Below are 23,972 nucleotides of genomic sequence, written 5' to 3'. Positions count from 1 at the left end.
GGGGGATTCATATCCAAAACATAATAGTTACTAATTAGTATTAGTATTGCTAATTGCAAGATTAGGAGTGCCACCATAATGGCTCAGAACCATTGACAGTCACAGAACCCTGTAGAGGAAAACCACACCCACCCTGCACCCAAGGACAAATCAATGACCTACCTGCCTTTGCAGATCTCCTCAGGAATCCTCAGTTACCTGAAGCCTCAAGGATCTTATTAAGAATTCCCGCTCTGTGAGCTGGGGAAATGGCTCAGTGGTTAAGAGCAGGCTGCTCTTCCAGAGGACCAGGGTTCAACATGGCAGCTCACAACTGTCTGTAGCCTGCACTCTCACACTGACATATGTGCATGCAAAACACCAGTGCACATGAAATAAAAACGATAATAACAATAATAATGATGATGAAGGATTCCTGCTCTGGAGGGTAAGAAAACGCTGAGCCCGTGTTTTCCTAACCATAAGGAGGAAATACCACTGCCCCACAGCCAGACTTTGTGTGGTGGGGGGTACTGATATAGATAGGTCTGTGCTATTAGAACCCATTGGTTCTCTGCCTAGCAGACATGTAATATTAATACAATTCCTGTTACCATCATCCACAACCGTTCCCTGTTCCGCTGCATGGGGTGTGAATTCCTTTAAGAGAAGCAGTTCTGTCTGTGAAATTCCCGTAGCAAACCCTTCTGGTAAGCTAGCGCTATAGGATTTCATACTTGCCTGCTGGAAACATAACGAGTCCCTACGGAGACCAAGGGGAAAGCAGGAGGCAGCTCGCAGGCTCTCAGAAGGTAATAATTGCTGGGGCAGGAATGCACCAAACGATACCCCTGTGACTTTAAAAGGCAAAGTAACTTGCTCAAGCATCCTCCTCTCTCCCAGAGTAGACGGTAACAGTAGAGAAATTAGCTTGCAGAGAGCAAGATTCGGGGACAAGCTTTGGATGGAGTTGTATTAAATAAGATTAGTCTGTTTGGCACAACGAACATTACCTCTGTTCCGGTGTCAACAGTTAAAAGAAGAGATTAGGTTGGACAACCTGGTCCTTAACCTTCTGGGGTTCATAAAGCCTTTGGGACTCTGACATAAGTGGTAGGTTCCTAGCTTCAGAAGATACATATGCACCCGAAACAAAACCCATGTCATTTCTCTTACAGCGTAGGGACTTCATCTTTGCAGAGGAAAAGAAATTGAACTTGCCTCTCTCCAGGGTCCTTTAGGCTTAATGGGCTTCAAGCAATTGAGGAAAGGCCTCTCCCAAAGCCTCTATAAGTCGATGAAGGATGCTGTGAAAATGATTGATTTAGGCACCCATTTGAGGCTTTTTTTTGTCCCCCCTCCAAAAGCAGTTCAGCAGATGGGCAGCATGAAACTGTAACTCAGTCGTTTTCCTTCCTGGGAGAAGGGGAATGGGGCCTATGGCGATAGAATGTACAAGGAGGAAGCCAGGGGTACGGTCAAAACATGCAGGACTGGGGACTCGCCTAACACACCCGGGAGAGCAAGCCTCGAGGGGAGCAAGATGGCATCTCAGCAGGCCATCTTCCCAGAGCACCCGTGCAGGCCATATTGAGAGTAAGTGATTTGACAACTTGATACAAGGTAAGAGTCATCTGAGAAGAGGTAGCCTCAGTTGAAAAAAAAATGCCTCCTTCAGATTGGCCTATGGGGGGGGGGGGGGTTGGGGATTTAGCTCAGTGGTAGAGCGCTTGCCTAGCAAGCACAAGGCCCTGGGTTCGGTCCCCAGCTCCGGGGGAAAAAAAAAAACCGACAACAACAAAAAAACCAGATTGGCCTATGGGACATTTTCTTGATTGACGACTGACATGGAGGACCTCATCCCACCGTGGGTGGTAGCACCCTGGACAGTGTTCTGAGGTGTGTAAAGAAGCAAACAGAGCAAGCCATGAGGAGCAGACCAGTAAGCGGCACTCCTCCATGGCCCAGGTTCCTGCCCTGACTTCTTTCAGTGGTCGATTATAAATTGTAAAGTGAAATAAACTCCTTCCTCCTCAGATTGCTCTTGGTCACAGTGTTTCCCCAGCAAACAGAGCCCTTCTTCCTGCCCTAGGTCGCCCTATCTCAGATCTATCTCTCCATCAGCCAGGCTGTACAGTGAAGGTGACCTACAGCAGGGCTGTGGTCAACCTGTCGGGCCTCAGGCAAGAAAAATTTCTCGGTATTATAAACCTTGGGATTTGGAGACGTATTTATCCTTACAGCAGCGACAAACCCAATTTACCAATAAATCTTCATCCCTGGGAAGAAGAGAAATGTGAATGACCAGAGCAACCCTCATTAACTTGTGGAGTAACAGATTCTAGGGTGAGTAGAAAGTCAGCAGGGTCACGTGGACTCTTCCTACATCTTGAACCCTCCTCTCCTCTTCCTGACACTGTCAACTGGGTCCTGTAACCACTATCACTAGGGTCCCCTAGAACTCAGGAAACCCAAGGGGCCCATCAATCCTGCCACGTGTAGTGGATTAAATGGTGGCTCTAAGACGATATGTCCAAGAATGCACAAGTCGACTTTTATATGAAAAGGGTACTTGCATATGTAATTAAATTAAAGCTGTCCTAATGACGTCATTCTGGACCTCTAGATGCAGCCTAGACCAGAGTTCTTAGAAGAGAAAAACTGATGTTAGAAGCAAGGATGGTCTAATCCATCATGAGACCGAGAGACTCCACAGCCAGCAGAGCACAAAGACTCAAAAGAAGCTTCTCTATGACAGCCTTGGGAGAGAGTTTGTGACTGTGCGGATAATTAGCTTCAGACTTCTGGATTATGGACTGTTTCAGAATAAAGTTCTGTTGGGCTGAGCTGCCCAGATCATAATAATTTGTTCTGGTAACCCTGGAAAACTAACACCCTGACTAAGCAAAATACCCTTTCCTCCTCTTCTCCTCTTTTGGATAGAATTCTTAAAGGAAGAGGCTACTGACCCACAGGCACACTAATGGACTCGGAAGGAAGCCTGCCTTTCTCTCTAGTTGGTCCCCAGGGCGGGGCCTCAATTATGTTTTTGGGTGGGGGATGCAACTCAAAAAAAACCTGATTGGCCTGCTTCCTCTCAGGAGACACCAGGCACGAGAGAGGCTGAGTCCTTGATTATGGGCTGTGTCGAAAGTACCGTTCTAAATAAATAACGCCTGGAATCCAAGCTCAGGGAGCTGTGCAGCCTCAGACCCTAGGGTGGAGAGGGGTCCTGGGGTCTGCCATCCTAGCTGGGGGTAGGGGGTGGGGTGGGAGTGGAATTTGGGACAATGGGGTGGGGTAGGGGTGGGGCGTTCTAGAGGTGTAAGGGAGCCAGAGATTTTGTTTGTTTGGTAATTGTTCCTTTTCTCAGGGGACCATCTAGGGGCTGGCTGATCTCACAGTCCAAGGCTCTCACTTCCTGCAGAGCTGTGGTATTTGGCCTCTTCAGTTCTGCCCTGTGGGATATGAACTTGCTAGGCATGTACAGCTGGGCTCAGGGGAGGAACCCTCACTGTATATCTTTTTATTTCGTGCATTTCGTCTTAGTTTGAGGGAGGGTTTTATTCCATAGCCCAGTGTGACTTTGAGATAACTTTGCAGTCCAGGTTGGACTGAAACTGGACATCTCCCACCTTCAACCCCTTGACCAATAGAGTTGTGAACGTGTACACCCAAGCCGGCTTCCATGCTGGGGCCCTTGCTTCCGTTTTGTTGTTCGTTTATGGGTATAGGTATTTTCCCTGAATGCCTCACGTACATTCCTAGTGCCCAGAGAGATCAGAAGAGGACATGGGATCCTCTGGAACTGGAGTTAGGAGACACTAGGCCAGGTGCTGTGGCCATAAACCCCTTTAAGGCTTGAAAGTCAAGATGGGGAAAACCAGATTGCAGAATTTGACTTTGAGTGTCCTTCTTACCTCTACCTGCCACCTGCACCTGGAAAGCCACAGGGGACATTCCTGACCGGATTCTTGCCTCTGCACAACTGCCTTGACAGGGCTGGGAGTCCTGTGCCTTCCCACATCTCCCTCTATCAGTTTGTCAGGCTCAGAGCCAGCGGCAGATGAGGCTTTGTAAGGGAGGAAAGATAAAGAAGATATCACTCCAGAGCCAGGGGCTCTTGGGATTCACCCTCCCAGGAAATGAGCACCTCCCAGGCCAGAGCACTTCTGCAGAAAGCATTCCGGCCATTCACTGCCCCAGGACATGAAAGGGGCCACTGAAGGACACACTCACTGGATGGAAATAAACTCAGGCTACCAACAAGATAAGAACACCGATGGTCCAAACGGTACCTCCTCAACTGACTGGGCCATCGTGAAACATCAGTGCATGCAACGATTCTAGAAGTTTCTAGGAAAGGGAGTTAGGTATATTATAATCTCCACTTCCCTCAGACTGAATTTCACAACAGCCGCTCCAGATGGTTGCAGGCAGTAATTACCTCTATTTTAAGCCTGGAGCAGAAGGACCACTCCCTCAAGGAGATACGACTAGGAAGGAAGGAAACAAAGGAGCTGGTGGCATAGGTCCTTGGACTTTGTGAAGAACCCCTAATCTACCAAACTCAACAGAGAATCACCCTAAAGACTCACAACTTTTAAAAAGTGGAACCAAGTCAAAAAACACAAAAACAAAAACAAAAAACTAGCTCAAAAAGGAAAAAGGTACTCACCAATCAAATCATAGACAATCTATCAAAATAATAATTTTTGATTGGGGCAACAGTGGGTCATAACCATGATAATAATATATTGTAGTCGCCGAGTAAAACAGGAATGCAGGCCTATGCAACAAGCATGAGAACAATAAACTAGAAAAGACAGCTCTCCCTCGCAGTAAAATTCCAATCCACAAATATGAAAGGATGAACATTTTAAAGCCATCTCTTGGTTACTAATATAGAAATAATGATTTCAACCCAGAGCATCTGCAAGCAGCGAAGTTGGTCAGTGGAAATTTAGTTAGCAACACAAAATGTGCATGGCTTCAGAGCACCTCCACCCCCCACGTTCTTACAAACTTCACAGAGAAAAGGAGTGAGGTCACACTGAAACACCTCTACAAACACCATCTTAATTGCATGGTCAGCACAAATAACCCCAGAAGGACTGGGTCACACTGAAACCACTCACCCCCTTCACAGACACAAGGACACTATAGCACCGCCCGTGGTACACTCGCCCAAGACGAATGACCTACATCCAGTCAGGAGGGAACATCAGTCACATTCAAACGGAGGGACATTTACATAAAATCCATATGCAGTAGTCGGAGTGACGAAGTTACAGGAGCCTAGGGAAATCTGAACGACTCTTCTGAGTGAAGGAGACTAAATAGAGTGGACAGGTACATGTACCTGATGATTCGGGCCCACCCTTCATCCAGAACATGACAGGATGCACAGATAAGACAGGAGTAGCAACTGAAGATGACTGGCCATGACATTGTATCAGGAGTTGTCTTATTTTGCTGGTTACATTACCATCATAAAGTAACATATTCTCCAGGGTAGAAACTAGGTAGCAGGATATTCAGACTTGCGGGTGTGTGTGTGTGTGGGGGGGGGTTGGCTTGAGGGGGTGGAAGGTGGGGGATTAGGGGTGGGGGATTGCTCTATTACTGCAAGTCTTCCAAGTAGCAGGCTTCAAACATTCCTTGGTCACCTCCTCCAGGAAATGGCTACCTCAGTCTCCCCTTGGCAACAGCTCTCTCATTTTACCTTCAGTAAGTTTAAAATATTGAAATAGCTTCCATTCGGAAGAATGCTTTAATACATATTTTTTTTTTCCGTTGATGCTTTTCAAGCCATCCAGTGTGAATGCTGGGTTTCCTAAGAGGGGGCCAGCAGGGATGCATGTTCCTTCAGTGTGGGGCACAGGAAGCCAGCACTCCGGCATACCTCACTGTGTCCCGCCCGCTATCCTCTCTGCTGCTCCCTGATGCGGATGCGCATGTCTCTTTTCTTCTCTCAGTGTCAGGCTTACCCTTGCTTCCTCCCTTACCCCCTCTCTATTCCTCTCCATACCTTCCACCCCCCATGACCCTCCTCCCTTCCTTGTCTGAATATACATTGTCTGGAGCAGTTCAGAAAGGCTCTTTTTTTTTCTTTACCTCGGTGCCAGTAGAATTCTCCAACACCTACTGAATCTGTTATTGAGCCGGATATATAATGACAAGCGCAGAAAGGGAAAGTGAAGCCATGCCTCTGAGGACGCATGCGCCTACCACATGCTCCTTTCTTCCGTGGAAGGCATGAAGTGCATGGAAATGTTCCAAGTGCTCTATATAGCTGGCCCTAATGTGGATTGCAGCTACTTTAACCCTTTACTCTCAAAGAGACGCCAGGCTTGGGGGGATGCTTGGAGTATTTTATTTCTACAGCATTCCACAAGGACCACAGTGGCCTTCCATTCTCTCTAAGAGAAGCAGGCTGGGTCCCCAGTTCAAAACTCTGCTATGTTCTGAAGATTATTATGAAAATTATTATCTAGGGGGCTGGAGTTAAAAGCATTGGCTACTCTTCCAGAGGACCTGGGTTCCATTCCCAGCCCCACATGGCTTCTCAGAACTGTCTGTCATTACAGTATGAAGGGACTCATATCCCCTTCTGGCCCTACTGGGCACTGCATGTACATGTTAAAACAAACATACGTGTAGGCACAACACCCCATAAATTAAATAAAATAAAAGCCATAATGTATAAAAATTATTAGTTGGATCCTAGAAACACCGTACATTGCAGTTTGATTTCCCAACCAGGTACAAAGTCCCCACAATTAGTGTTAACTGACACACACCATACATATAAATGCAATTGGGGGTGGGGTATAGAATTCATTTCCTACATTAATTATGTATGTGTTGTGGGTATATGGATATGTCCATGTGAGTGCAGGTGCCCATTGGGTTCCCCTGAAGTTGGAGTTACAGGTGATTCTGGGCTCCGTGACATAGTTGCTGGGAACTGAAAGCAGGCCGCCGCCTAGAAGAAGAGTGCACTGCTCTTAATGGCTGAGCCACCTCTCCACCCCTACAGAAAAAGCTTTGTGGGGTTGGCCTGGAAATCAAATTCTTGCATTGTTTAACCAGGGTGTGCACGGAAAGTCAGTGGGATCCACAGCAGAGCTCAGGCCTCTGGACACATTGCTGGCCTGGCACACGCCTTTCCCTGTCAGATCCCGCCTGCCTCCCCATGCATTGCCTCGCAACAGTCGTGCTGTACTCTCCTCAGCTTCTCGGGCTCAGGGAGGAACTCTCATCACTCAGAGGCCCTACTCATGTCAGCCACACTACTTGCTCTAGTCACATGTCAAATGAGGCAAGCACTCAGAGTTCATGGACCTTGTGGCTCTAACGACTGTAAATGCTACAAGATAGTGTATGACTTCTGTCCCCCTCCCCTGGAATTCTGATGTTAATGAGAACACGGTGAGAGATCCTTGCTATGCTAAGCTTACCCTTTGCCACAGCTCTCTACCCTAGCCCTGTACCCAGTTATTGTATTCTGATCATTGTTTTGCTATAATTTAATATCCTATCTCTCCGTGTGTGTGAACGCACGCATGTGCACGAGTGCGCATACACACACACACACACACACACACACACACACAATCTGTGCCACTAAATATAGAATGATTACCCTTGTATAAAGCCTGAAAGAAAACTAAGGAACACAGATATTAATTCACAGCAAATACATATTTCACAATTTCACATACATTCTCACTCAAGATGCTTAGTGACACATGGGGAAGTTCTTTTATTTGATATTCCTTTGGAAGTCAAGCATGCACCTGTAATTCCAACACTAGGGAGGCTGAAGCGGGAGGATCATGAGTTCAAGGCCAGCCTGTGCTATGTAGTGAGTTCCAGGCCAGCATATGTGCAAATAAACAAAATGTGGACTAATGTATTTTTCTTGATAGTGAAGAGGAAAAGGAGGAACATCGGTGACCACAGGCACCAACTCACAGTTGTGGCAGAAACGGATAAAGCCGTCTCCAGGATGACCTCACTGAAATCATCCTTAAAATTCTTATGTGACCAAAACAGCGAGGGCAGATCCATCTGGTAGTTCCCCTATGTGTTCTTCAAAACAACGTTTCTCAAGTACTCTAGGACTCAGTGTAACATCTGCCAGGCAGCTGCTGTAGAGAACGCCAAGGAGATAATCTCTGAGTCTATCGTAATCTTTGCGTTTCTTTTCTCTCCTCATCGATTTTGGGTCCAAGCCAGTGGATAGACACATGTTCTGAAATTCGAAAAGTCTCCCTTATTTGCCAGGTGGTCGCCTGAGAATATCTAATGTCTCTCCTGTGAAGCTAGTTAAGAAGTCAGGTTTTTGACTTCTTGGCAGAGAGGTGTTGACCTTAACCCTGTTCTAGCGGACAGCCTGTCTATAGAGATGAAACCCAGCCAGGAATTCACTACCCAGAATGCACTTGGATGTTTCCCGGGTCCATCAGTGAGAGAGCTCCCCTAAAGGAACAGATGAAACTTAAAGCAGAGAGTGGTAGACTTGTGGATCTTAAAGCTAGCAGAAAACAAAACAAAACAAAATAACAAAAACAGCAACAACAACAACACCCCCCCCAGCTAGAGGTCACGTGATTTGCTCTCCTCCCTTCTGACTCGCTGTGAGCTTGCGCTTGCGGGGTTCTGCGGATGAACACTCACAAACTCTTGGCCATTTAATCCACCGGACTCCGTCATTCTTGCATGCTTAACGGAAGACCTCAAGATAGCAAAAAGGAAGATTTTCTGTATATAGATTTGAAATCTTCAGGATGCCTCTTTTCTCACACTACTGCTTCTTAAATCATTATCTATCAGAGAGCAGAGGGGAGCGCAACAGAACTGGAGATACAGGAAAATCCAAGATGAATATAGGAGCAGGAAAAAGAGCATGGGCCCAAGGCAGAGGCAGAACAAGAAATAGTCCAAGTTATCTTTGGGTTGCCAACAGATGAAAGCAGGAAGCCCACTTTCCGGCCATTGGTTTCTTCTATCCCCGAACTTCCTCCAGCTCTGCGTTGGTCTGTTAGGACTGCTCCACGGTGTCCCCCAGCCTGAGTGGGTTACACAATGGGAATGTAAGGAGAAAGAAAATTTAAAAGGGGCGGGGGTCGTATCGTCTCCCAGCTATGGAGGCTAAAGAGTGATTAAGGATGCCACAATGATTGGCACCTTCTCACGCCTGCGTCACTGGTTTGCAGGTGACAGACTCCTCCCTGTGATCTCATACGATCTTTGTTCTGTATGTCTCCCTGGGTATCTAGATTTCGTCTCTTTATAAGGAAGGACATCAGTCAGACTGGCTTCTATAGTCCACCTAAATGACCTCATTTAACTCAATCCTCCAAATATGATAACGTTCTACAATTTGGGGGCTTCAATATATGGTGTGTGTATGTGTGTGTGTGTGTGTGTGTGTGTGTGTGTGTGTGTGTGTGTGTGTGTGTGTGTGTGTGTTGTGTGGCGTGTGTGGTGTGTGTGTGTGTGTACAATCCAGCCTATAATAGTTAAAAGAGTTCTTTTCAAAAACATGATGTTAACAGCCAAGGGTGCCATAATGTCTAAAAACAAAGTGATTAGAAGTATGACTGAGCTTATATATTGTCCTGTACCTTGAGTGACAGATGACCCCATTCAATTAAATCTCTTCTCAGGATTTAAATACCGACAGTCTTCAATTAGCAGCCTAAGAATGAGGGCCAGCACCCACCAAAGGAACAAAATGTGAGCCTTTTGGGCCCTTTAAATTTTAAATATACTTAATCTAACTCAATATATTCAGGGTTGGCTTTTTTTTTTTTTTTTTTGCTTTGTTTTGTTTTGTTTTTCAAGACAGGGTTTCTCTATGTAGCCCTAGCTGTCCTAGAACATACTCTGTAGACCAGGCTGGCCTCGAACTCATAGATCCTCTGCCTCTACCTCCCAAGTTCTGGGACTAAAGGCATATGCCACCACCACCCTGTTCAGTGTTATAAAATTATCAGTGACATAGTCCATATCCTCCTGTGGTAACATGTTGTCAGACTTGGTAACTCTGACGTATAGACTATCTCAGTACAGACTGTCCAGTGCTCATAGTATGGGGCAAATGGCTGCCATATTCCACTGTGCAGACCTGGGGACTCATCAGGTCCGTGATGGTTCAGGTAACTGGCCTATAGGATGACCGAAAAGGAAGATGAGAAAATGAGCAAAGGCTGACCTTAGATCTCTGTAGGTTCTCAGGAGTGACCAGTGCCTTCTGAGGTGTCCACAGAATACTTCAAACTGCCTAGTGCTCCTGATACCAAGGGGCTGTCTCCAAACTCAAGACCTTAGCAACTCATCAAGAAGCTTAGTAGCCTAGAAAGGACACTGGCCTTCCCTGTGCCATTCAGCTCAAGACCAAGAAAGAATCGGTGCCTTATTCCTCAATGCTGCAGTCAACTGGTCAGACTTTGCCAATCAGGAATCAAATAGGCCTAAAAAGAACTATGAGATGTTTCACATGTCACCTCCTTGTCCCTCTTTCCTTTCAGCCTAGACTTTTCATGACTTCAACCCTAAAGGGATGGAGAGATGAGTCTTTAATCTGAAGACCACACTGGGTTAACATTATGACAGTATGAGACCAGGAAACAGTTACTGAGACAGATAATAATAATAATAATAATAATAATAATAATAATAATAATATAAACCACAATTGGTGGAGAACTTTGGAAACCAGTAGAGGGATGAGTAAAGGGGAAGTATGAGAAGAGATGTGGTCCCAGCTCCCCATAGGGTTTAATCCAGAGCTGAAAATGCAGCAAACTTCCCACCAGACAGACAGAGCCTGTTCTCCACCACAGCACGAAAGGCTGTTACCTGTCTCCTGTTACCTGTCCCAACACAAGTTGCTTGAATGTGATTTCAGTCAGAAAAAATCCTAAGGTTATCAGTACTTAACTAAGGCTTTCTCTTAGAAGAAATTTCCCATATACATAAGGACTACCTAGTCAATGACCCCAAGAAGATCCCTGTGACGGGACCCTAAGGCACCCAGAGTTGGAAAAAAGTGGGTTCAGATGATTTCTGGTCTTACAACCTACAATATACGTAAATAATACAGGGACACCGGCATGTTAGTACCTCAGCATGAAGGAAATAGTCTTTTTTTTTTTTATTTTTAAAGATTTATTTATTTATATGAGTACACTGTAGCTGTCTTCAGACACACCAGAAGAGGGCATCAGATCCCATTACAGATGGTTGTGAGCCACCATGTGGTTGCTGGGAATTGAACTCAGGACCTCTGGAAGAGCAGTCAGTGCTCTTAACTGCTGAGCCATCTCTCCAGCCTCAAAGGAAATAGTCTTAATGCTGTTGGTTGAATGGATAAACGAATGAATGAAAATAAATAAATTTTCTTGAAACCCCTCAAAGGATACTTTCTAAACTTAAGTATGTGATCAAAAACCCTCAAGAAATCGACCAAAATACCTTTCCTTGATTAATAGTTCTTAGGAACTTCAGAAGGCTTGTCTTCTAGTATAACTCATCGAGACAGCATTTGCCTAGAGTGTGTGAGAGACTCTGAGTCTGGTACATCCCTAATCAATATGTAGAAGATGTTTGAAGACACCCATCTGTTTCTTACAACAATATACAGTCATCCCAATAGCAGATGCTTACCATTAGGCAAAGCAGTCTCCACGGGGAAACCACATTCACCATGTGAGATTTTAGCCACTCAGAGACAGCCTGCCACTTATAGAGAGGCTGGCCTACTCAGTCTGTGCTTGGAGTGAGAATTTCCAGAGAAGGTACCAGACGTTATTTGTCTTTCAAGTTCCAATCACTCTTTCTTCTGGACTGATGATGAGTCGTTAGAAAGATCTAAGACGCCATGATTGAATGTAGCGACATTGAGAGTTAACTATAATGATAACAAATACTCATGTGTCCAGCATATGATCTAAGTGCTGTCCCTGTGTGAACTCTTCCAATCCCTCACCACAAACCCATTATCCATTCTCTCTTCAGTGACCCCCATGTGACAGGCCCAGGTAGCATTTTTTCATACTGTCTTTGAAACTTAGGGCACTTTGTGTCCTTGTAGGTCCACAGCAAAAGAAATATTGCCTGGTCGATAAGTTCACTTTATTGATGGAGAAGCTGATATTGATATCTCACTCCATAGCATGCTATGGACAGAGAGATGAGTCTATGAACTGGACTCCTTAATTTTGAGTCTGGTGCAGTCGGACATGAAGTACATTTGTAGAATGTGGTAGGTATTTTTTTCTTATGATTTATTTGTATTTTGGTATGTGCGTGTGAGGGTGTCAGATCCCCTGGAACTGGAGGTACAGACAGTTGTGAGCTGCTGTGTGGGTCTCGAATTAAATCCAGGTCCTTCAGAAAAGCAGCCAGGGCTCTTGACACTGAGCCAGCTCTCCATCCCTGAGTGTGGTGGCTTGAATCATAATGACCCTTATAGGCTCCTATATTTAAGGTCCCCAGTCAGTGGAACTGCTCGGCAAGGATTAGGAGGTGTGGCCTTGTTGGCAGAGGCATGTCACTGGAGGTGGGTTTTGATTGGGGTTTCAAAAGCTCATGCCATTCCCACTTAGCACTCTCTGCCTTGCCATCATGTTTCAAGGTGTGAGCTCCCGGCAACTATGCTAATGCCGTGCCTGCCTGCTTGCAGTCACACTCCCCTCCACGATGGTCATGAACTTAGTCGCTGAAATTGTGATTCCCCCAGGGAGCTGTTTTATTTCTATAAATTGCCTTGGTCACGGCGTCCCTTCACAGCAGTAGAAAGGTAACTAAGGAGCTGGGAGGGATCTCCCTTCCTAAAAAAAAAAAAAAATCACCAACCACAATGTGAAAGGAGAATCATGGAGCCAACAGAGGACACTTCCACCCCCACATTCTGTGAAATGATTACCGTTGGTGTCCTTTTGCTCGAGTGCCTCCTCCCAGTGAGCACCACGCCTTTCCTCCTAGCAAGTGTCTCTCCCTCAGGGCCTCAGCTGAAGAGCAGAGATACAGAGAGAACTAACTCCTAGGGAAGTTTTCAAGAACTAAGCGAGCCGATGTTTCTACAGCAACGAAAATGGTGGACAATTCAGGCACCACACGTGGAGCACAGTATTGAAGTATTGCACAAAATGCTGGATTCGCTACCAGGTATGGTGGTGCACGCCTTTAAACCCAGCACTCCGGAGGGAGGCAGAGGTAGGTGAATCTTCCGGAGTTTGAAGCCAGCCTGGTCTAAATAGCAAGCTACGGGCTTTATAGGGATACAGAGTGAACCAATAACACAAAAAAGCCAAGTCACAAAACAACCTCATCAATTTGTTCTCCTTCAATATCAAAATACTCTTGCTAAAACTCCAGTCTTTAAAAAAAATAAAATAAAATAAAAAATTTAAAGTCCAGCCTCCTACTTGCAAGACTCCATAAACATTCCCTGTAGTGTTTCTTGGGACGGTGGTCAGGGGAGGTGGAGGGTGAGGGGGGGAAAAATCTTCATTTTTCACAACTAAGTGTTATGATGCTACAGTCTGAGAAGGAAAGGTTTCTTGGACAAATCTGTTTTAACATGTCATTTAGCAATTCTGGTGCCCGTCTACCACTCCCAACCCCATTGCTCAAAACCCAGTGACCTAATCCTGCAGGACCCAGTCCATCCTCATTAAGTCAAACCCACTCACTTCCTCTTATGACTGTTGTGTTATTGGGGGGACAGAATAGGCTCCCACCTCTGGAGGGTCTCCGTGGGAACCACATCTCTGTGACTTAATGTAAAGAGAGCTTAAACACGGAGAGGGACAAAACAGCTAGAGCCCCTGTTCCCTTTCTGAATCTCCCTTAGAGACCAGACGCCTTATCCTTCTCTTCTGGAAGTAACTCAAGGGATGTCGGTTCCGCGTTTGAGGAAAGGAAGTTGAGAAGAACAGGCAGCAGAAACAAAAGCGGTCTGCAGTCAGTGAGCACATGCTGGTGAGAGCAACCAGAACTCTGAAGGTCTGGGCACACCCACACCCTGCAAATTTATTAACCCATCAAAAGGAAAAAAGAGGTTTGTCTTTCTTTCCTCATGATAGAGCAAACTTAAACTGACTTGAGAAACCAAGTCCCGACATAGCCATGGCCTAGTCTGAAACCCGCACAGCTTTCTTAGAGAGTTGTGAAATCCAAGCACCTCTGGAAGGTGTTTAGAGCCAGAAGAAGGAGGAGGAAGAGGAGGAAGAGAGAAGGAAGGGGAGGAGGAGGAGAAAGAGGAAGAAGAAGAGAAGGAGGAGAAGGAGGAACTAGTAAACGTCCCTGGGGGAGGCTTCCCTTGTTAAAAATCCATGATCAAAAACATTTTTTGTTTAAGTTTCTTTAAATTGACTTCCTCCAGCACCAGAGGGGGAACAACCTCCATTCTCTATTATTATTGGGTCTTATAATTTCCTCTAAGGAGCATGCCTATCTGAAAACGGTATTAGTAGATATAAATTGACACCTGTTAAAAGTCATTCTTAGTATGTTATAGTGGGCCCTACATCTGGTTGCTAATACCCTTTAAAAAGAGGAAAACACCTCGTGAAGTCACAGACACACGAGGAAGCATCCACACGGACAGAGGAGGCAGCATTTGGAATAACACAATGGACTCCAAGATTTACAGACAACCACCAAAACCTATGGGGATGGACGTATAGATTCTCCCCATAGCCTTCAGGATGAACACGACCCTGCTGGCGACCTGGTTCCAACTGCTGGTCCCCATACTCTAAAGTGTATACATTTCGGCTATCTGAAGTCACCCTCTTTGTGATCATTTGTCATGGCTGCCCTGGGAAGCCCAGACACCGCCTCCTGGGCTCCTTTTTTGATCATGGACCACTGGGCAATTGTCATGTCAGTTAATCGTGAAACACTCCCCAAGATGATTCAGACAAAGAAAACCTGCAGAAAGCAGGATGTGGTGTTGAATCCAGGAGTTTTCTTAAAGTAAAGCAGTCTGGGCTGGCACTGAGTTTCTGGCTAGAACTAAAGCTATCATAAAGGGCATTCATTCCAACTTTGTTTAGGGCCTCCTCTCTCCCAGATGAATAACATTAGGTTTAGGAGTTGTCAAACTTCCTCCCATGCCCTAAGCCAGCAGGTCTCAAACTTTGGGCTACAAACTTTGTGGGGAGGGTCAACTATCATATATATATATATATATATATATATATATATATATATATATATATATATATATATTACGATCTATAACAGTAGCAAAATCACAGTTATGAAGTAGCAATGATTTTATGGTTGGGGGTCACCATATCATTAAGTAGTGTATTAAAAGTTCACAGCATTAGGAAGGTTGAGAACCACCTTCTTAAGCAAAGAGCAGACACGGGGTGTGAGCTTTGACACCTGGGACCATCACTGTGCTCTGTCCCGAGCACAGGGATGCCAGGACGAAGAGCCTGTATGTCACTCCTCTTGTTTATGAGCTCAGAAGGACTGTCCACCAGAGCTGAGAGCCACGTGGCTCTGCCTGAGCACTGGCCAGTAACCAGGAATGGTTCCACTACTCTACGCTCTGAAAAGTTTACCTTTCTGCTTGAGTTGTCTAGAAGCTGGTTTTACCATCAACAACCAAAACAAGGCAGAAACCCGTGCATCCTCCCTTCACCCCTAACTGTCTTCAAGCACAGATGGAGGATAAAGAAATTCCTAGAGGCATCGAATAACACAGTTGCCCTTACACACACACACACACACACACACACACACACACACACACACATACACACACACCAAACAAAAGCATTGCTAAAGATAGTCCTTTGTCTACTAATGTGTTTTGTAGACAGATCTTTCAAAACGTTTTTTTTTTCTAGAAATCAAAACAGTGCTGGATAAAACGTTCTCTTGCCTGAGTACCTAGCCTAAATACTTCTTCCTTCCCGACAAACCACATACTTTAACCTGCTGCTTCTCTCTAGCTTTCGCCTTTTGGTTTAGAGAGACCACTAGCAATGCAGTGTAAGCACCCGCCTCCTGAGTTCATTAATCGCGCGTTCTCTCTTCACCTCTTCTCCCTGTTGTCTTCCTGTTTCAAGCATTTTCTCTTAGACCCCGAATACATTCGGTAGAAACAAAGGGACTATACAATCTGAAGGAGACATGCAGAAAGGTCATGGCAGATCCATAAGGAATCTCAACTTAGCTTCCAGAACCACTTGATACACTGTGTTCCCTGGATACTGTTTCATTAAGACTAGGAAAAGCGTGGCCATCAATGACCCCTCCCACCCCTCTTCTTGGCTGCTGTTACATTGTGACATTGTCCCTAAACTCTGATGCTATGGCCCCTGAGGGTCTCCTTGGACCCTGAAATGTGTCCCTGCACATATGTTTAGCTATATTTACAAAATAAGTCTAAAGAATTCCCAAGCCAACTGTCAAAGGCTCTCAAGGGCAAAGCCAGGGGACACCCTCAGAAACCTGGGAGAGTCCATGTCATGTCGCTTTATTTAGGTTAGCTTTTTCTTTCTTTCTTTCTTCCTTCCTTCATTTTTTTTTAAATTTTAGCTTGAACTAAATCAGTGTGCTCACCTGAGAAAGCCGGTCCACGGGGAAGGCATTTCACTGGGTGACCATTTGGCTACAGAGAAGTGAGCTTTGTTTTCCAAACCCTTGTCCTGTCCCCAGGGCTGCAAATAATACCAGTGCCAACTTCTCTCAAATCTGAGGCACCATTGTAGCAGACTGAATAACTCAGTTACTCTTTCTTTGCCTTGGGGAATAGGAAAAAAAACCCAAAAAAACAAAAACACAAAACACAGAAAGGACTGTAGCATAAACCAGACCATGGGACCGAAAAGATTAATATTTTCCATGGTCAGATGAAAGAAGGTATGTGATGTAAAAGGCTCAGCCTACCGTATTACATTTCTATTGCATTGAATTAGTTATGGGGTGACATTTTGACTGCTTCCTCTGTAATTCTCATAACTCCACCTGTCTGACATTTCCTTCCTCTCTGGGGTACATGTAGAACAGGTCCCACTTTGTGGAGAGAGGCCACCCTGCAGAGTCTCAGGAACACATTGCAGAGCAAGGTGCTGGCGAGGCACGTGCAGAAAGTCTCCAAGCCGGCAGAGAGCAAGAGGGAAACTGGCCCAGGACCTGCTTGAGAGGAACAGAAAAAGCGCCTCATAAAAGGGAAAAAGAAAGCCTTTCGCTGCCTTGTAGCCCTTAGGGACAAAACTTACTGAATCACCAAATGGACCCCTTCCTGATGTGGGTGGTCACTCAGAGACAAATCACAATGGCTAAAGGCTTAGCCTACACTGTTCAGAAGAAATTCGCACAACAGTAAGTGTGCTGAGAGGAGGAATCGGGATGCCATGGGTAGAGACTGGTGGGGAGATGGTACTAAAACAAACGCACTCATAGGCAGAATGTCTAGGAAATGCCCCATCCCCATCAGCACCTTGGGTCCTAGGCAGAGGTTCAATTGACATCACATTTGAGAGCAGACAGATGCTACAACCTGCCCCCCCATTCCCCCTGCACAATCACCAGCTCAAACGCAGGTGGCACACAAGGGCGACATCTTCTATGTGTTACAGTTGGGCCCTGGTTCTTCCTCCCGTCCCCATGCTCCCAGAAATAAGACTCAGACCCAAGATACATTTACAAACACCTTGACCTTACACTAACCTCTTCTCTGACTAGAATCATAACTGAAGATAACCCATCTATCTTATCCTACATTCACCCTGTGGAGGGTTTCCGGTGCTAGGGTACAGACATCTGTCTCCTCACATCCCTCCAGGCATTCCCTCCTCCCAGAGCCTGAATCTATCCCAGAATTCTTTCTCCTCCCAGCTCCACCTTCTATTTCCTGTCTAAGCTATAGGCCATAGGCTTTTTAATTAATAGGTGATACGTCCATAGAATAGTAAGATATTATCTCTACATCCACGTTAGGTAAATTTAAGGGAAATTCTTGAAAGTTCTGCGATCCTTGCTATAGTGTGTTGAGAGGAGAGGCACCAGTCCCCGGTGAAACAATGGTAGGGGCTGAGGGGCCTCTAAGAAGTGTTTGGGTTCTAGGAAATCTGCCTTTGTGGAGGAACTGCTTTTGGAATGAGGCTTTCTCTCTAGACTCGCTTAGTTAGCTGGGTGCTGGCTGTAAGTAGATGGTGCTGCCCCTGTATTTCGTCTCTTGCTCATCTCCACTTTTCTGTTTTCTGCCATGAACTAACTCAGTACAAGGCCCTCATCTGATGTGGCCATCTGATCTTGGGTTTCTAGCACTCCAGAATCACGAGTCAAAGTGAACCTCTTTCCTTTGTAAATCACTCAGCGTCAGGTATTTTGTTACAGGAACCTTGAAAATGTTTAAAGACTGACACCAAATGGGAACTCGCATCGGAACCGAACTTGAAAGAATCGATGGGTAGATGCATGGAGCTTGGGATGAGGAAAAGAAGAGAGAAGATGTGAGACGGCTCAGCAGGTAAAGTCTGAGCTGTACAAGTGTGAAGAACAGAGTTCAGATCCCCAGCCCCTGTGTTAAAAAACCTGCGTGGTCTCCATGTAAAACTGAACGCACCACACACGCACACAAACACTCAGATACACATGCACACACGTGTACGCACATATACACATGTAAAATGATAATTATAAAAGAAAGAGGACGAAAGATGTGGATTTCCTCACAAGAGAATGTGTGCAAAGGCTTGAAGTGAAAGCAAACGTCATGCAGTCATGCAGTTAAGAATGTTCCCATGATATGTCAGGTCTAAAGACTGCCACGGAAAACCCGGATAAGCTACATCCTGCTGGTCTCGGTCATTTTAAAAATTAATCACAACCTCCTGGAGAGAGGTGGTTTTGAATAAACGATGTAAACACAAACTGTAGGAATGGACATGCTAGGAGCCACAACACAGCCTCCACGATGACCCCACACTCCTGAGTTCATTCCTCTCTAATCCTATCAGGCTGGGACTTACACATGAAGACATCAGGACACAGGCTTCCGCTGTGAGCCAGGGAAGCCTCGTCTCATAACTTACAGGCTCCAGACTTGTGGATTCACACCTTCGTACATCAAAGCCAATATACTCGACAGATTCTAAATTCTGCATAAAAAGCAGAGACAGCCCAGAGACTCTCTGTGGCTCAAAAGCTTGTAAGTATACTGCTCTAGAAAATGGACCCAAAATTCCTAAGAGTTTAAGTCCATCACTTATTTCTGGTTTATGTAGTAGGTCAATGAGTCAACTCAGTGCAGGGACTCAGCCTCTATGGCTACTGCCAGTCTGAGCCATGGTTCTGAGTGACAACTTGGCTAACATTTTCATTTGGCCAAAAGGGAGAAAGAGGCATATGGGCACGTATCTGAGATATCGGACTTGGAGGGGTGGGGGCATGCTGGCACTCCCGGTGGCATGGCCATGCCCAGCTGCAAAGGCATATGGGGACTGAGTGTGGCCAGTGTGCAAGAAAAAGAAAGTAAGTCTGCCTTGGCTGTTGATAGTCTCTGCCGTCGTGTGATTGTTTTGTGGAGTCGGGTTCAGACCAAGACCACTCACTGCCTGCCAATCATCTTCTACTTCAGTTCTTTAAATATTTGTGCTAAGCTGATTTTGAGGTACAGCTGAGGTCTTTGAGGGATATACCTCGGCCTGTAGAAATTCTGCACAAGTCCCTGCTCTGACTCCTGATCCACCCCCGGGTCTGTTGGAGGTTGTAGACCCTTTCTCAGGATGCCTCAAAGCACAACACTTTCCTAATCCTCCTGTGAGTCATAGCCTGTGAGTGCAATACAGCCCAAAGGCCGAGGAAGGGTCCCCAGGCTCTGAGGAAGAACTCGTGGAAGAATCTTGCCTGGAGTAACCAGACTGGCCAGGCAAGCTTAAGCCCTCAGAGAGAGGTCACCTGGTTCCACATAGAGTACTGAGAGACAACGGCTTCTACCTAAGGCATGGGGTCAAGGCAAGGCTTTAAGCTAGATCTGGAGTCAGCTTTCTAACTCCCTTGCCCTACCATAAAGATTAGCAAGAACTGGGGGACAAAAGTAGCCTCAACAAAGACAGGGAAGGAAGGACCTCATTTCCAGCCTCCATCGTAAGAAAGAGCGTTTGGAAGCATGCGGACATACAGCCACATTGCCACTCCTCACGTCTTACTGTCCCCATCCACTCTAGCTGAAATCAAAAGAGACAGCCAGGTCTCACAGAAAGGACAAATGGATTCTTTCACTCTTGTATCTCTCCTCGGTACCAGGGAAAAAAAAGAATTCAAGTTCCGTAAAGATTCTGGTTCTATACACCAGCAGTTTCACAGTCTTTAGAAAGGACCCCGGAAGGACAAAGACAATGGTGATGATCTACACTGGGTACCAGGCACCTCTGATAAACATTTGAAACATTGTTGTATTAAAGTCCCACTCCGATAAACATTTGAAACATTGTTGTGTTAAAGTCCCAGCGATGACCTATGAGTTGGCATTCTAATCCCCACCCTCCCAATAAGGAAGCTAAAGCTCAAAGAGTTAAGTAACTTGCCTGTGCTCACACAGGTGGTAAGAGGCTGAGTCAGCCCTCTGTCTGATTGCAAAGCCTGAGTGCTTAAGGCTGCTGAGCCGTGGGGCCCTGACACAATGGGTCACTCCTAGGAGAACCAGAGGACTCCCTACCTTGCCTGCCTACTTACTGCACCAGCAGCCCTCCACCTCCCCAGCTGGGACCTGTCTCCTCTGTGCTAAAAGTGACCTCTCTGTCACCTCTTTTAGGCCTGTAGGTTGTTGGGCCTCCCCTACCCCTGACGAATGCCCTGTTGGGTCCCAGCTTTTCTTCTTGCCCATACCGGCTGCATAGCTGCCTGAGCTCCCACACTGAAAGAGTCTCGGAAATGGTCAGTGCCTCCGGGGCCTCAGTTAACATATACATGTTTTTCCGCCATCCCCACCCTTGGTCACTTCACCTCAGGAAGCTCTTGAGGAGACTTGGAATCATGCCTGCACCTACCCTGTGGCTTTCTGTCATCTCTCTCCTGGAGCCCGAAAGCTGGGGAAGGGAGTTCATTCCTACCCTGTTATCAGGCTGAGGTCAGCTCTGTGCTGTCACCTGGCAGGCTGCCAAGGTACCTGCTTGAGCAACACAGAGGTGCAGCCTTGATCTTCACCCAGGCAAACAGCCACATGGTGAGGTTAAGCCCTAGACAGGCAGGAAAGACCAGGGGCTGCTCTTGACCCTGCCACTACCTCTGGCCTCGATCTCAGACAATAGCCATCCCTACTCTATCCCCACGTTTTCTCTCTAGATGGGACTGGCACAGGCCTTGTGAGAGGGGCTGTTCCTTCTAGAACTCTCTGGTGAAAGGTAACATTTTTAAAGCAAGTCTTTTGAGTGATTTTTTTTTTCTGTGGGAAGCCTTACTTGATCAGTTAAGTTAGTAGTGGTCTCTTGGCCCCTCTCTTCAGATGCAGTCAACAGGTCTGGCCCTATTTGAATTCTTCCTCTTTTGCATTTTTTCCCCTGGAAGTTAATTCTATGGATGAGTGTGGGAAGGCGACGGTGAGGGTCTCCCTGTGAGCATATATCATTTCGTACATTTCTCTTTAGCACTCTGGTCAGGATTTATGCCTAGACCAAGCCTTTGTGAAGGTGTCAATAAGTCTCCTCAAACCCTCCATGGCCGATTCTTCCTAAGCCATGGACAACTTGCCAGGAGAGCGGCAGTGGGCGCCACAGCTGGCTTCTCAAGGAGCTGCCTTTTGAAAAGCTGGAGTGAGTGACAGCCCATTCAAGACATTTGCCAAAAACCTCAAAGCTGGGTGGCCTTCCCAGAGTCCGGGGACAGTAAAAGTAGGTCATAGGGTACAGAAGCAAATCCAGAGGCTGAGAGCTTCCTGGCAGCCAGGGAGAGTGCACAGTTCACACTCTGCTGACTGGCTCCCAGGAAGACCTCCGATGTGTCACCACACCTCTCGGACCCCCCATTTCTAGAACTGTAAGCCTCACGTAGGATTCTCTCAGGTCGAGTGGATGGAAACCTGACCCAAGATCGCTTCCAACTTTGGGAATCTGTAACTACTTTGCAATTCGCACTCTGAAAAACTGCCCCCACCCCGTACCTTCCCACTGCAGAGTACTGAGGGCGTGTGAAACCCAGCCTCCAGCACAGCAGCAGCCTCTGCCTCGCCTAACAAAGCCCCTCCTCGCCTCCCCTTTTCTCCCAGCCTAGCCTACCACCAAGAGAATTGGAATTCAACCACTGAAGGGAGACCACAAAATAAATGACCTTGCATGGGGTGGTGGTGGTGGGGGCAGACCGTGAATGTCAACAAAGCCACAAAAAGCCTAACGTTCAAGCTCAAAAAGTTTAGGTGCACTTGGAACAAGCCCAGGAGCCTGGATCTTAGAGAGGCATCTTCTCCCAGCCTTCACCATACACCTCCCAAGGAAAGGGTGCAGAGAACACAGCTCACACCCACAACTCTGTGACATTCTCATCCTCCCAAAAGGGAGAGCCAACCGGTCCGACAGGTTTCAAAGTGTCAGAAGAGATGGCTCAGCGCGTAAGAGCACGTACTGCTTTTGCCTGGGACCCAAGTGTAGTCCCCAGCACCCGTGTCCAAAGGCCCCAGGGAATCCAAAGCGTCTGACTTCCACAAGCCTGCATTCGAGTGCGGGAATGCTCTCAAGCACTGGTGTGCACCCGCATGCACATACAAACACACATGGGCATATTCGCACACACGCACACATGCGCATGCACACACACACACACAGGCATGTGTACACACACACGAAAACACATGTCAGCATATTCACACACACACGGGCATGTGTACACACACACACACTCAAACACACATCAGCATATTCACACACACACACACACACACACACACACGGGCATGTGCGCACACACACATGCACAGTTAAATAAAACTACATCTTTTTTATCTTTTCTTTTAAACATCAGAGCATAGCTCCTTTTCCGCACACTTAGCCTGGCTCAGATTGTAGAGTCGTCAGGAAACGCACACTGTCTAGAGCCACACACACTCCAGACAGACAGACAGGCCTCTGTGCTTGCGCCCAGATAGTTATGGATTCGGAGTGGCAGGCAGTGACGGTGTAGGGTGTCCTTTCCACTAGGCAGAGGACTTCCTTTGAAAGGGAAAGAGTCTGTTGGGCAGATAAGTTGCCGTTGTGGGTGCCGGTGGGTGTCTCGGGGCTCGGTAACCTTCCCTGGGAGTACTTCCAGAAACAGTCTCTTTCACCTGCCTGTCCCACCCTGCAGGGAAACTGGTCCTGGGACCCAGCAACTCCTGGTGGTCAATGACACGGAACCAGGGGTCACTTACCTCATGCTACAGGCTGAGGCCAGTTTCAGAACTCGGCTTGTGCATTTGTCTTCCGCTACAGTGCCTGCCTGTTATGGGAGATATTGACCCCCACCACAGAGGCAAAGTTTCCACCCCACTTCAAGCTGCCAAACAGGGCTTCCGGAGCTCAGAAGTATGAGGTGAAACCTGGAGTCTGGTGGAGAATGGAGTGCTCTTTGGATAATTTTCATCTGATCTACCATCCATCTCCTTCCACCCTGGCCAAGGCAACAGGGGAGGTGGCCTGTGTTCGGTTCACAATGTCCTTGGCCCTGTGTTATCAAAGGCCGAGAAAGAGATTTGGCTCACCAATCTAACTGGTTGTGGCAGTGAGGTTTCATTCTTAGGGGTGGGAAAAGTAATAAGGTTGCACAAAGCAGAGAAGTCTACCTGTCTGAAGACAGACCTCCTTGCTACTATCAGACACAGTCTGGCAGCTTGGGATAAGATGAGCCATTCTCCATCTTGCAGCCTGGGAAATTGGCAGCAAACCAAGAGGGGTGATTTGCTCAGCATCAACTGACCACCTGGGGAAGAGTCCTGGGCAGCCCCTGGGTCTCCTAACTTTACATCCATGTCTTTTCTCATT

The 23,972-nt window shown here is 46.6% G+C and overlaps 1 long non-coding RNA gene across 11 annotated transcripts in view; it reads right to left on the bottom strand.

Annotated features, from left to right (window-relative positions):
• The window catches only part of LOC102547530 (uncharacterized), a 153,770-nt gene extending 130,113 nt beyond the window's left edge, over nt 1-23,657 (bottom strand). For 10 of the 11 annotated variants that reach the window (XR_015633580.1, XR_015633573.1, XR_015633574.1 and 7 more), the window contains exon 1: nt 23,363-23,639. This is a non-coding gene — a long non-coding RNA (uncharacterized LOC102547530). Of the gene's footprint in view, nt 1-23,362 lie in introns of all 11 variants that reach the window. The other variant, XR_015633564.1, reaches the window with a different exon arrangement.
• Between the last annotated feature and the right edge of the window lie 315 nt (nt 23,658-23,972).

The sequence above is a fragment of the Rattus norvegicus genome, chromosome 11, assembly GCF_021556685.1.
Source record: "Rattus norvegicus strain SHRSP/BbbUtx chromosome 11, alternate assembly SHRSP_T2T, whole genome shotgun sequence".
Lineage (NCBI taxonomy): Eukaryota > Metazoa > Chordata > Mammalia > Rodentia > Muridae > Rattus > Rattus norvegicus.
This window is presented reverse-complemented; position numbering and strand designations above follow the sequence as displayed.